General features: G+C 44.3%; 1 protein-coding gene across 3 annotated transcripts in view; it reads right to left on the bottom strand.

The window, feature by feature from the left end:
• LOC120956711 (protein O-mannosyl-transferase TMTC1-like) overlaps positions 1-15,030 on the bottom strand; it is a 147,409-nt gene that overhangs the window by 20,141 nt on the left and 112,238 nt on the right. The window lies entirely within an intron of this gene.

Genomic DNA, 15,030 nt, shown 5'->3' on the forward strand with positions numbered 1-15,030 from the left:
AATGATGGTTGGCGAATCGGAAAACAGAAATCCACCGCCCCATTCCCACTTAGTGGTTTTGGATGGCGATGAAGGTCGCTCACTTACTATATTAAGCGCAGCCCGGCAGCAACTAGCAGTGCTCAGGCGTGCGAAGGAAAAGTTTAACTAAAAGTTTATTTAATTTATTCATAACGTTACGGAGAATGGTGCTGGCACTGACATAGTAGACTGGCGTTGTAGGTGCATGGAGCAGGAAAATTTTGTTCACCAAGCTTCGTGGTTGTAAAGCCGTCGCTCAGCCACATTGTTTCGAGAGCTCAAAGCATGGCCTGCTTGCCTGTATTGGGAAGATTTTCCCGATGAAGAGTATACTTGACGTTGTTTCCAAACAGGGGAAGCTTTCCGAACATTTTGTGCAATAAATGCAAGTCTACTGGGCACTGGTTTTACCCAGCTTGCTTGCAATAAATCCATTTCACTCCATATCGCAAGGAAAAGAATATCGAAGATGGAAAACCTTCCTCCTTCATTTCGCCGTCGCGCTACCTTTGCAATCAATTATTTATTGTGCTGGGCACGCATTTTCACCTTTCCACTGTTTCCCCACAGACCTCACTCCCGCAAGAAAGTTTCAATTAAGTGTCGTCCCTTTAAGCCCTCCCTTTCCACTGCCCGAGTAAATGTTTACCCAGCCGCTAGTTTTCTCCTAATTAATTGCGGTGTGCGGGAGGTTCCCGTTTCGTGCCCGTCGTCGTTGCCAACACACACACTCGCCAGCCATTGAACTGTCCCTACCCGCCCGTCCGCTGCGTCGTGAGCAACTCTTTATTGAGCTATTTTATAGCGGGCAAAAGGGCATCCTGCTGTCCGGGGTTTTGCTGGTGCGCTGCTGAATTATTCAGCACAGTTAAGAGGTCTTTTTCATTACATTGATTGTTCGAAAGCGCTTTAGTTGGATTGCTTTGGGCTTTCAGAGGCGGGTGGAGAGTGGAGGGAGGGGGTAATTTTTTGCTAGCATTTCTGTGGCAGTTAAGTGTCTTCACAGCTATGTTACGGTTAGCGAGCAGCTTGCGATGCAATGTATGAAAAGGGGCAATACGGTTGATCGTGGTTTCCTTATAAAAAAAAAACTCTAAGGAGCATGGATATTAATATGCTTTTCTCAATGATCAATGATGAATGATGAACCTCCAACGATTCATCGTGCAAGAAATACGAAATAAATATCATCACAAAAAGGCACTAAAAAACTAAACGTTTTTTTTTAAAGAAAACGATTAATAACTCCCTTTGCCAAAGACTGTAATACCTTGCAATTGGTTCTGGACTTGTTCGATAAGTGGTGTAAGTGTAATATGTTATGTCTGTGTATTGAAAAGTGTGATATGCGAAAAGAAGAAGTGAAGAAGAAAAGAAGTGAAATATGCGACCTATGTGTTCTACTTCACTCAAAACTGACTTTCAGAACTCATTACGAAGATGTTATCAAGTGAGCAAGCGTACGTGAAAACATTGTACTGTGCATTAGTTAGGCCAACACTGGAGTACTACCCAATTGTCTGGTGTTTATTTGCAGACATTTGGAAAAAAAGGATGAAAACGCCAATTCGCACGTTTTGCGATAGGACGACTTCAATGCAGTGACAGCAACACTTTGCCACCATATCGATCGCGTCGATTATTGTTAGGATTAGAGACCCTCGCCGATAGACAAAAAAAAAAAACACAAGTTCTGTTTATTGCTACCGTACTTTGCGGACATATTGACTGTACGAAAATATTGGATCAAATAAAAACATATGTTTACAGACCAACTACAAAAAAATTTGACCTAATTTCAGAAATACGCGTCACGGATCGAGTGAACCTATTACGGTGATGACGCGCGAATCCAATGCACTAGCAGGCCATTTTGATTTAAATGAAACGACAATTTAGAGATCGATTAAGATTTGTATAACATTAAGTTGTTACTTATTATTATTTCTATTACTATTTTTATTACTACGGCCTATATAACCATTTTATGGCGGACTCGCAACTCAGAAATACATATAGTACAATGAACATAACGAACACATTAACTGAGCTTCATTCTTTTAAAAATATTATAATAACCAAATGCTATTTCACAAGCACCGAAGAAAATCGTGGTCTTCAACATTTTAATCAATAAATTTAACGATTGATGGTCAAAAATCCATACAATTTATTCTTAGTGCTTCAAGACAACTATGAATGAATTCCTTTTATTTATGTTTTTTTAAATTTAATAATATTCTTTCATTACAACACTTTCTTTATAATTGTAGGCTCCTAGTTGATATTAAAGCAGTTCGATGAACGTCAGAAAGCAAGCTAAAATGACACAAAAGTAAAAATCAGTAAGTGACAGCTCTCTGAACTCCCAAAACTCCCTCTAACAGTAAAAGCTTCCTCATTAGTTGGCATTTGCTCCTAGTAGAACCGCGGATTGACAGTTTGTGTGAGTTAAGGTAAAAAATGCCCGTTCTAAAACATTTTCTACCATTTTAACTATAAAGAGAGAAAATATTTTTTATGAATGTTGAATTCTACTGGTTTTTGTATATATTGTAAGGATAAAAAATCATCTTATCATTGAATCTAAACAAAGTGATGATTTTGAAAATTCAAGATGCTTTGGGTATATTAAAAAAAAAAAACAACAAACAGTAGTGCTCCCGTGGAAGTTCGAATGCAAAATATCATCATATTCTTTAAAAGTATCAGTTAAAGCTGTCAAAACACAGGAAGATGGAAGCGTGCCATAGTTTTAGATCTTCTACCTTCAGCCGTAAAAGTAAGCGAAAGAAAAGCCTAAGAAAAACACTTCACAAATTTGTCGATGCTTATTTAAGTATATTGGTTAGTAGTAAAACATTAACGGTAACGTTTTGTGTTTATCTTCGTCAAAGTTGTGCAAAGTTTCCAGCAAATTACCTTAAACTTTCCTCCCCCAAACAAACCACAATCGTTAGCTTATAAAACACCCATCTCATAGCGAAGCGGCCAAATAGCACGACGGCACTCCAATCCGCTCGGCTCATTCAGCTTTCTTCAGAACCGCATAACTACCCTGCCCTCAAGTCGATCTATTTGCAACCGATTTGTTGAACCCGCTTCGTTAGCACCGCTTACACCACAACTAAAATGCGCCTATCACAAGCCATTGGTCACCTTCTGTACCTAAGCTGAACGAAAAAACTTTTCACATCACACCGGCCGTTTGCAAACCAAAGTGAAGGGACGGGGCTCAAATTTTACGATTGCCGTAGTTCCTGTGAAAAAGGTGCAACCTTTCACTCCCACACAAACACACACATCATTCAGCAACGGGCTATGCTGCCGGTGGTGTGAGAGGAAAGGAGTGTGAAAAATTAATTTCTCTCTCTCGGGACTCCAAGCCCTCCTTTGAAGGCTTTTTCTCGCCCCATAACATATAGAAACCGTTCAGAAAAGGAGGTGTAAAAGTTTTCCGTGTCGAACCAGATAACCACATACACATACCCACATACACAAGCACACATATTCGGTAGCAATACGATAAAATGTGAATTGATTGCAGGGTTGCGAATCTCTTTCGCACGGCACGGCACGGCACGGCACGGCACGGCACGGCACAATTACTAAGTATTCTCGCTCTCGACCGATGTTATCCTGGACTAATTTCATTTCGTCTATTTATGGTATTGCTCGATACCCATCCCCTAGCTGTGGCCCCTGTGCGAGAACTCAAGCACTGCCGGGGCCATACCAAACCAAGAGCATTGTCTCGTACAGGCACCATCATCCTTCAACCGACGGAACGGACGTTTTGCGGGCTTGCGGTTTTCCGAGCCCTACATTTTCCTTCAATGGCTCTGTCTATGTGTGTGTGTGTGTGCGAAAGTGTCTTATTCGATCCACCCCAGAATAACTTCATTGAATAAAATTGCGTACGAGACCAACCGACATGCATGTGTGTATGTGAGCACTCACTTTCAGCTCCAGAACTAAATGGCAAGATGAAGATAACGTATTGAGAGGGTATTTATTATCGTGCAGTGAACGTACCACATCTACTTTATTAGCCGAACACAGCTACACGTCCACGTCACGGCACTCCGCACTCCCAACCGGGTCCTTCTCTTACCCAAAAGGCGTACCGACGCAATAACCGAGCAATGATTCGAGTGTTTTTATGAGATTGAAAGATAAGATGCTCACTTTTGCTTTCAACCATGCGGCTTTCCGTTTTTGCCTTGTTTTGCTTTTACGCCACGTAAAACACAAATGAACATGTTGTACCAGTTTTGTTTTGGACATTTTGGTGCTTGTTTTCCTTCCATTGTTTCGTGCACGCCTCCCGCCCAGACTGCTGTCCAGCAGCAGTAATAAAGTCATCCTATTGGCAAGGAAGTTCTCCTCCCTGTTCAGTGCTGGTAGATCAAAGAGAATGTTCTCAGGCAGGACGTTCCCCTTCATACACGCGGCTGTCTTAAACGGAATAGCCCAAAACTTCCGAGTGTGTTGTGCCGGCTACCAACAAAACAAGACACTGTACACTTCAATATGTTATTCTTTTTCCTTTGTCCACCACCAAAACGACTCAGACCAAAAAGCAGCCAAACAGTTTGGGTGAAATACGCCTCGCAAGACAATTGGGCAAGTTTCTAGGACTCGAGCAAAACACGAACCTAGGGCGTTGCATTGGTTTTGTTCGCCGAAAGTGTTTATTCAGTTATACAGTACCCTCTTGTCCCGCCCGTTTATTGTCTGGGTGAACTGCCACTGCCAGAGGAGGGGGGGGGGGGGGGGGAGTCCAACAGTCCTATCAGGCCAATTGAATTACGTGATGAAGAGTGCTGACAGATATTTTTACGCAAGCTGCACGACGACGGTTCGAATTCGATTGACCATAAAACGAACCGTACCCGTTCCGTGAGAAGCAAAATGCAAAAGAAACGCGGGGGGAGTGCAGGGAGCACAGAAACCGGGTAGTTTTGTAGTAAACATGCTTTCGAAAACTTTCGTTCGTGGTACGGGACACACACACACACACACACTTTCCTAACGAAGTCACCCGGTCCGCAGTGGGGGATAATGAACTGAGTGAGCATGTTGTACCAAGAAGCGCGCACAGGCATGTATAGCCGCACACACATCAATAGTGTGGTGGTTATGTTTCATTCAATGTGATGTGTTTTGTGTGAGTGTGGTTTTGTTTGAGCATTCACGGGAGCTGGAAGTTGTTGTAGGTCACTCGGAAGTAATGGATGGATATTGCTTGAGGGCTCTTTGTTCATTTTAATGAAATTGGCCGGCACCGGCATTGAATGTGGGTTCGTAAAATATCAATGCTGCAATCAAATAAGCAAGATCTTTTCAATGAAGAATTCCAATTCAAGATGACCTTTGGGAAGGAGATGTACAGGCAGCATATTCCAGAAACGCGACTTATTTTTTGCACTGTTTTACCCATTCCAGAGCAACATTTAGATTAATTATAGGATATTTTTTTTATTCAGGAGGAACGGCCCAAAAAGGCCGTATTGCTAATTATAGGAACTTAAAACACTATAATTCTAATTATGTGTTTTTTTAAATTTTTTTAAGGAAATTTTGAAAATTTATAGAAAATCTGAAGAAAAGTAAGTTTGATTTGCCAACTGACGTTGTGTACATATGTTTCTAGTATTCTAGTGAGAAGAGATTTTTTCGTTTTTCCTTTTTCGAAATCCATTAATTTAACGTGAAATAAATTCCATGTGGTGCCGTGACCAGGATAGGATGTTTATACCTAGGGATGATAGTCTCCCGATACGGTAATCGGTGGCCGTGGCACATTTTACACCAACAATGATGAGGCGGTCATCAACGGTATTGAAGGACACAGCGCTCGAAATCGTAATAGTTTAAAGTATATGTGTAATAAAAGCTGGACGTAATGTACAACTTTTCTACGACACTTAGCATTGGACTGACAGCGAAACTTAAGGATAACTTAATTCAGAGCACTAAAATCATATCACATCAATCAAGCTTTCCGTGTTATACGTTTGTGTAGCGAAATTAAAATTAAATAAATGTTTTTAAACGAAGATAACATTTAGCTTGTGGTTACTTTTGCTTTGATACTATTTTTAATTATACTAACATTACGAATACTGTTTCAATTTATGAAACTGATGGTCATAAGGAACGTATGGCTTAAGTGTACTGACCATAAAAAATATGCGGATCGGGTCCTTTCTAGATTCATGCTCGTAAAATTGAGTAAAATAAGTCTGTCAGATCCCATTATAGTTTGGCTCAGATCATACCTCTTAGGCCGCACATATCTAGTGAAACGTAACCAAAAAGTTTCGTCGCTAATCAGTTGTCACTCCGGAGTACCATAGGAAAGCAACCTTGACCCCTTACTATTTTCCTTGCATAATAACGATCTGATGTATGTGTTACCCGATGACTCTTATCTTTTATACAAAGATGATTTTTGTTGTTTATTTTTATAGAGCCTTTGAGCCGATTGACAAACGCGGATGATGAGAGGCTTTATAGTAGAGTAGGGAATAGTGACGATTGTGTTATGCTACAGATTATCAATTTATTCTGTGTGTGGTGCTTGACCAATAATATGGAAATCTCCATCAATAAGTGTTGCATTGTGTCTTTCCAACGCTTGAAACGACCAGTTGACAATAGTTTATAACAAACTTATATAAAACGGAACTAATGCGTTGTACATCAATAAGATATCTGGGTGTTGAATTTGATGATAAACTCGCCTTCAGGACACATATTGGGAGTATTATTTATTTATTTATTGACAGAACAAACAAAATGTTTGATTATCCCACAATCTACTTAATTTAGAGATCCTCTATGTTTAAAGTCAAAGCATAATTGTCTAGTCCAGGGGTCGGCAAACTTGGACTAGAAGAGCCATTCTACAAAAAATTTCGTAGAGTTCTACGTCAAAGGCCAATTAGATAACTAAAAATTACTTTTTAAAAGTTCTATGTAATATACGTACGGCAAAGAGCCATCATCTAGACAGCAAAGAGCCGTAATTTGCCGAGCGCTGGTCTAGTCCGATCCATCCTTGAATTCAGCCCTGTAGTGTGGTGTCTTCAAACAATAAGGCTCTGTGCGAAATTTGAATCTGTGCAACGAAGATTTACTAGAGTCGCAGTTCGTTGCCTCTCTTCGAAAAGAAATTGTAATATGCCTGACTACCGCACGCGATGTTTTTTGCATGGACTGCAATCTATCGAGCGCCTGAGTTGCTAAAAAAATATTCTCATATACGCACCAGCTAGAATTCATAGACAACAACTCTCTATTGACAATGTGCAGACAGTTCTATTCTCATTTAGAACAATTTCACTTTCATTTGACGACGCAGAGCTTTTAAACTAAGATTTAAGATTATATGTACTATCAGATCCATTAATTGTCTAAATAAATCGACTAAATAACGAAATAAATAAAAAAAACTAAATTATATTTTATTCATGCATGTACACTCTCATTGAACTGAAACTAGCCATTTTGGCACACTTTTTCAATTCTTGCTCTTAATTATGTATATATTTATGTTTGCAAATGCACGTCCAATCATGTTATCAGTAGTTTTCGTTTTTCACAATCATTTGATTGCACATAATCACCTTGCTTCAGTACATGATTGTATGTATATCCCCCTTTCCCCCTATGTAACATTTAATATACGTTTATGTTACCTTTTACATTTAAATAACTTTTTGGTTTAAAAAGGTCAAAACATAATCAATTTTTCATCAATTTCTCAAAACTTTTTACAACTCACGGCAATAAAACTGATCTTTAATCCTCATTAAACCAGTGTAAATATCACTTCACGCTAGCAAACATTCAATTAGATGCCTTCCACGAGAATCAAACGACTCTCCTCTCACTACTCTCATTATCAGAACGCAGCTGATCATTACTGCCTTTTTTTGGTGGGATTCACACATATTCTTATCTCCTTGTTGTCCGAACAGATGAGGATGAGGAATCCCCTCTTACCGCTGATAATTAGCACGTCATTATGCATTGGTGGTGCTCGAATAATAGCTTGCTTCAGTTCACTTTTGGCAGCCAGCTGGAACAGATTTATTTCCGAGAGGGTGCAAGCTAAGATGAGGCATTTAGCCAGCGCCAGCTTGTTAGTGATAACGCTGTTGATTGATTTCGTTCATGGGTGAGCTTCTACCTAGCTCTTAGGTCCTCCTAGCTCTGATTTGTGCAAGTGAATGTTGCTTTTTCTTACTGTTGCAGAATTCTTATTGTTGGTCCAAAGCATATTCGCGCTGGGCAGAATTACACCGTCATTTTGAGTAGTTTTGAGTCCAATACGAACGAGCGGAACCTTCTCCTTCAACTCGATGGACTGTCAGCTGGTGGCAAGAAGCTACTGCACCTCGGTCAACCCGCCCGCGTGCAGCTGCTCTCAAACAGCGTGATTAGCTTTCCGGTAAGTAAATGCGATTAGCAAACCATTGCATCTAATTCTACCATCAGACTGCATCCCTTTGCTCCACATCTCATCAAGCTGCCCGAAAGCCTGCCAGCCGGAAGCTATAAATTAACCATCGATGGACAGAACGGATTTAAGTTTCACCGGGAAGCGGATTTGCTGCTCGCTGCGAGTACCACCACCGCCCTGGTGCAGCTCAGCAAACCCATCTACAAGCCCGGTGACGTGCTGCAGTTCCGTGTGATCGTGCTGGGCGGTGATCTAAAGCCACCGGCACCCTCCGTCACCGCCACCGTAATCGTGCACGATCCACAGCGCAATGTCATTCGCCGATGGACCGCGGTCAGCCTGCAGCTCGGTGTGTTTGAGGAGCAGCTCCAAATCGGAACCGTTCCGCTGCTGGGCCGCTACACAATCACCGTCACGGTCACGGGAGCGAATGAAATCGTCTCGAAAACGTTCGACGTTAGGGAATACGTGCTTCCGGCGTTCGAGGTGGCAGTGAAGGCGCGCGCTGTTCCGCTGGAAAAGCACCAGCGCCTTAATCTGACACTCTCCGCGCGGTACTACACCGGGCAGCCGGTGCGAGGGGTCGCCACGGTTGAGCTGTACCTGGAGGACGATAAATTGGATCAGCGGCGGGTGGTCGGCGTGTACGGTGCGATACAGCTCGAGCTGCCGTTCAACGAGCACCTGAGCGTGTACGACGACTCGCAGGACGTGCGTGTGCACGTTGCATTTACTCAGGACGAAACAAGTAAACTTACTTTCGTGCGCGAGTTACAGATAGTCTTTTTTTGCACGTAAAACAAGTTGTGCTAACAATCTCTTCAATCTCTTTCCATGTTGCCTGCCTCACTTCAGATAGGACAATTTATAAGGAACAACGAATCACTGTTTACAAGCTTCCGTATCGGGTGGAGCTCGTTAAAGAGCAGCCTGAATTTCGTGCCAAAGTGCCGTTCGACTGTCAGCTGCGGGTACGATATCAGGACGGAACGCCTGCAAAAGGAGCTGCCTTCGAGGTGAAGGTGGAGGGTGCTTACACAACCGATCGCCGGGTGGCCTATACAAGCGATGCTGCCGGTGTGATCAAACTGACGCTTCAGCCGGAAGCGTCTTCCGAATCGATCGATATTACGGTGAGAATTGTTTGCGCGAGAAGTGTTCCTGGAGAAAAGTGCATTAAAGAGAACGGGCGGGATGAATTTTGTTTCACGCACAGGTAAACGCTGGCAGCGAGGAGCTGCTTTACGAGCGCATAAGCAAGCGTGAAGCGAGCAAAGCCTTTCTGCAAGTAAAGCTTGATTCCGAGTAAGTTTTAGTAAACTTTGGACGGCGTTTCCCTTGAATGAAATGTGATTAATTCTTCGAAAATTTTAGTGTGAAAATTGGAAAACCGTTCAAACTAAAAGTGACGTGCAACGAGGAGCTATCCTTCTTCATGTATTACGTTGTGTCGAGAGGTGCTATCGTTGATTCTGCGTTCTTGCAGCCCAAGAAAGTCACCGAACATTTTATTGAAATCAAAGCAGCCGACCAAATGGTACCCAGGTCGAAAGTTATCGTTGTAACCGTTGCTAAAAACGTTGTACTGTGTGACTTTGTGGACATAGACTTTGAAGATCTCCGTAATAATGTGAGTCAAGAGTGTTTTGTTATTATGCCTTATGGTGTATAGATATTAATGAGAGTTTTCCAATTTGTCGCAGTTTGATCTACAAATAGACCGAACAGAAATCAGACCCGGTGATCAGCTGCAACTTAATATGCGTGGTCCTCCGGGCGCTTTTGTGGCGCTGGCGGCCTACGACAAGAGTTTGCTGCAGTACAGCAACAACCATGACATCTTCTGGGAGGATGTTTGGGGTGTGTTCGATAAATTCTACAGCGTTGAGCGGAACGAATTTGATCTTTTTCATGTAAGTATTGCAAGTTATAAGTTATCTGAGCTGCCACATATAATCCTCAGAAAAAAACAAGTAGTTGTTGGGTAAAATACATCATATCAGTGAATCTGTAAAAACTAATTCGCATCAACGACAAATAAGAATAACGTTCCTGTATTTGGTTCCGAGGTAGCTCCTATTGAGTGTGGCTCTAAGGTTGCAAGTTTAATCAAACAACATTTGTTTAATCATTTCCAGAGTCTAGGACTGTTTGCACGAACAATGGAGCATATAACCTTTGATAAAGGTAAGAATCGGACCAGGTTGTTGTACTCTCCCTCTAACATTGATTTTATTTTTTCTAAAGCAAATGATCAGACGGCTCGAGATGGATCGGCATCCAGCAAGAACGGTCCCTCCAACTCACAAGTCTCTTTTCGAACCAATTTTCTCGAATCTTGGCTGTGGAAAACGGACAAAATTGGATCCTCGGGAAGCACTACGACCAAGGAGAGCGTTCCAGATACGATCACAGCATGGCATTTGACAGGATTTTCCGTCGATCCAGTGTATGGTTTGGGTATCATCAAGCAGACGCTTCAATTGACCACCGTTCAGCCATTTTACATCGTGCCCAACATGCCGTACTCCATCAAACGGGGCGAGCTGGTCGAGTTGCAGTTTATCGTTTTTAACAACTTCCCAAAGAAATACAAAGCATCCGTGACGCTATTTAGCGTGGATAATCAGACCGAATTTGTCGGACGACCTGCTACAGGTAAGAGGACTTTTGTGAGGCTTACACTGGCCCAAAAGCATAAATCGTACACTTCCTCAACAGAAACAAGCTACACTAAATCGATTGAAGCATCTCCAGACACTGGTGTTCCAGTGGCGTTCCTAATAAAAGCACGCAAACTGGGTGAGATGACCGTGCGGGTGGATGCTTCCATTGAACCTGCGAAGGACTCGATCGAAAGCGTCATTCGCGTGATTCCAGAAAGTCTAGTAAAGCGTGAAATGATTTCTCGCTTCTTCTGCCACAACACGTACCAGAATCAATCGTTCGTGCTGGGGCTTGACTTTGATCGGAAGGCCGACGCTGGGACGAGGAAGATTGACTTCATTCTCACACGTAAGTTAGCCTTCAATGCTAGAAATCAGATCATACTAAAAGCGTCCTAACGTCTTCTTTCCAGCAAACATCCTCACCTCGGTAATGGACAACTTGGAGAGTTTGCTGTCCGTGCCGACGGGTTGCGGCGAGCAGAACATGATGCGACTGGTCCCCATCGTCCTCGTGCTCGACTACCTAACGTCGATCGGGTCCGCCGACAAGCAGCTCACGGCCAAAGCGATCGGACTGCTCAGGGCGGGCTACCAGAACCAGATGCGTTACCGCCAGCCGGACGGATCGTTCGGGCTGTGGGAGAAAAGTGGAGGGGCCGTCTTTCTGACCGCTTTCGTGGGTAAAACGCTCGCCACCGCGGCAAAGTACATTTCCGAGATCGAACCGAGCATGGTGGAGCAAGCATTCGATTGGCTTGCCGCTCGCCAGCACAGCACTGGAAGGTTCGATGAGGTTGGGCCCGTGTTCCATCGGGACATGCAGGGTGGCCTAAGGCAAGGCATTGCACTGACCTCGTTCGTGTTGATTGCACTGCTGGAGCAGCCGAAAGTCGCGACCAAGCATCGGGCAGCGATCGAAAAGGGCATCGACTATGTCACGCAGACGCTGGGCAGTATTGAAGACTCGTACGATCTTGCCATAGCTACGTACGCGCTGCTGCTACAGAAACACATCTCAGGCGAGCGGTTCTTGGAGAAGCTCATCGGCCTGTCAACGGTGCAGCAGAACGGTACGGAGCGCTTTTGGGCCCGCGATGCGCACGGTATTGAGACGACCGCATATGGGCTGCTTTCTTTCGTGCTCGCGGAGAAGTACGTGGACGGGACCTCCATAATGCGGTGGCTGGTGAAGCAACGCTACACCCCCGGCAGCTTCCCGCGCACGCAGGACACGTTCGTAGGGCTGAAGGCACTTACCAAGCTGGCGGAAAAGATCTCCCCGTCGAGGAATGATTACTCGGTGCAGCTTAGACACGCCGGCCGTAAGGAAGAGTTTCGCGTCACCTCACAAGATATCGGTACGCTTCAGCACGCCCAACAGGGTGTGGATGAGACGGCTCAACTCGAACTGCACGTCGCCGGCATCGGGTTTGGGCTGTTGCAGGTAGTGTACGAGTACGGTGTAGACTTGCGCAACTTTACCGCCCAGTTCGTGCTGGAGCTGCAGAAATCAGTAACCAACGCAAACCACCAGCTGGAGCTAGAGGTGTGCTCGAGCTTTACACCGCAGCTGTCGGACGGCCGCTCGAACATGGTGCTGGTGGAGGTGAACTTCCCCAGCGGGTACACCGTGGAGCAGCGCGGGCAACCGATTACCGGTGCAACGAAGCATAATCCGATACAGGTAAGTGCGTCTTCGGAAGGGTTACCGTCAGCTTCAATCGCTCACACGTTTACTCGCTTTCCGGGGCACAGAAAACGGAAGTACGGTTCGGGGCAACCTCGGTGGTGGTGTACTACAACAGCATGGGCCCGGAGCGGAACTGTTTTACAATCACTGCGTACCGGCGGCAGAAAGTTACACTCAAGCGTCCCGCTTACGTTCTGGTGCATGATTATTACGATCCGAGTAAGTAATCTTGCGCTGCAACCACTTTACAATCTCGCTTCTTGCTAATGTGTTGGCTGTGTGTGTGTGTTGCTTTCTCAGAACTGAACGCCATTAAGATGTACCAAGTGGACGACTAGGATACGTTTGCAATGCAAAGCTTCCGTGGTGAAGCTGTGTAAGATTCGGTAAGCAGCTCTAGAAATTCCTTGAACGAAGTAATTTCTCAGCAAATAAATTCTATCTTTTGCAGCATGTGTTTGTACTAAATCTCTTCAACGAAGCGTTAGTTTAAATAACATCACACCAGAATGTTTTAGAAAGTATTTTCGGTGGAATTTGTTACAATATAAAGGTATGAGAAGTTGTTGGGACATAAATAGAGTTGACAATTGTTACAGTAAATGCTTGTCACGCTTTGGTGACAGCAATAATGCTGGGATGTTTTTTTTTTGTTTCTAGGAAGGTCAACCTAAATCCTCACAAAAATACACCAGAATCGTATCATAATCAACAATACATTGAAGGCTTATTATCGATGTCAATTTACCAGGAATTGACTCTTTCTTTCTCGTCTACGGATTTATTTCCTGCGAAGGCCAATATATTTCGCAACCGGCGGCGGAGCTTATCGGTTTGACCGAAGCGCGTGAAGCGAGACATCTTTTCCCTGTATAACCACCCTCCCCAGGACCCCAAAAGCGGTATCCGGTCCGTTACCCACTCCGCTGGTTGGGGCTCGGGAGTACATCATTTATCTTAAGCTGTCATGATTTCGGTTCGCCTGTCGTTAGATTGTACTCGATAACATCCCGGCATCGAGTCGAGCCGGGCCGCTACGACAGCGCTAGTTGGGTTTATTTCGGTGATCATATGTCGGTGTCGTCACCGAGAACAACAATTTATAGCTGACGTAATCCCGATTGCAACTGTCGGAGCCCGGAAGCGCGGTGTCGGAAAACCAATACCACCCAGACCCCGGGACCAGAGACCTGTCAATCAAGCAGCTCGGTCGAGGTAGTCCGCAGCAGGCCCGCAAACAACTTGACTCCGCATAGCTCTCAGTCTCTCGCTTTCTATTTCTAAGGGATGCTGAGGCATACTGTCGCCCGAAATTTATGGCACACTTTTGCCGAAAAACATGACTACCCATCCGGCGCGTTTTTGATTACCCTGGTCCTCCTCACAATAAGCCCTCAGTATTCAGCAGGTCCAATGAGGTCTCGCTAGGCCGAAAAAGTAAAAGTTACATAAAACGTCATTTATCTAATTCACTTATCAATTTACTGCTGCTACCCGAGACTCCAGGCTGCTGCTGCTGCCGGCTGCGAAAGCCACAGCGTGGAGTCAGATTTCTTTCGCCGTGCTCGCAACACTTTCCTGCGCGGCTGCTTGAACCGTTCCCGGTGCCGTTGGCAAAACAAGAATGGGTTTAGGTGGCGCGGGTACCAGTCCGAAGGTAGCACCTCTTGCCGTTGCCCGTTCCGCATCAAAGTGTTGATCGTAGAGCGTCTCATCAATCAACAGCCGCACATAACAATACATAACAAGCGGCTGTCGAGTGAACGGGGCGTTGGGACGAAGCGTATCCACCATCCGCAGCAACAACGCCAAACCATCGCAGGCGCATGCAGGGAAGAGAGTTGTCCTGATTGATTGATAACACATAACACGATGCGAGGGGTTTATGTGTGTGTGTGTGTGTGTGCGTATTTGGTCGCGGCACATCATGACAGGCGTTGGCGTGCGTGTACACCTAGCGCACATCCAATAAGGGGCTGCGAGTGGCTTAAGGGCAGAAATGATACATACGATGCTTGTTTGGTGGGTGAATTTGCGTAACATTTGGACACTGTGACGTTTCTAGGACGTGGATAAAAAGGTTTTGTTTCATTTAAGAATTAAAAGTTTTTGTAAATTCATGTAAATTCATTGGAATAAATGTTTGTGCTTTTTTCAACGCCTAGAGTTATGCAAAA

Source organism: Anopheles coluzzii, chromosome 3 (assembly GCF_943734685.1).
Source record: "Anopheles coluzzii chromosome 3, AcolN3, whole genome shotgun sequence".
Classification (NCBI taxonomy): domain Eukaryota; kingdom Metazoa; phylum Arthropoda; class Insecta; order Diptera; family Culicidae; genus Anopheles; species Anopheles coluzzii.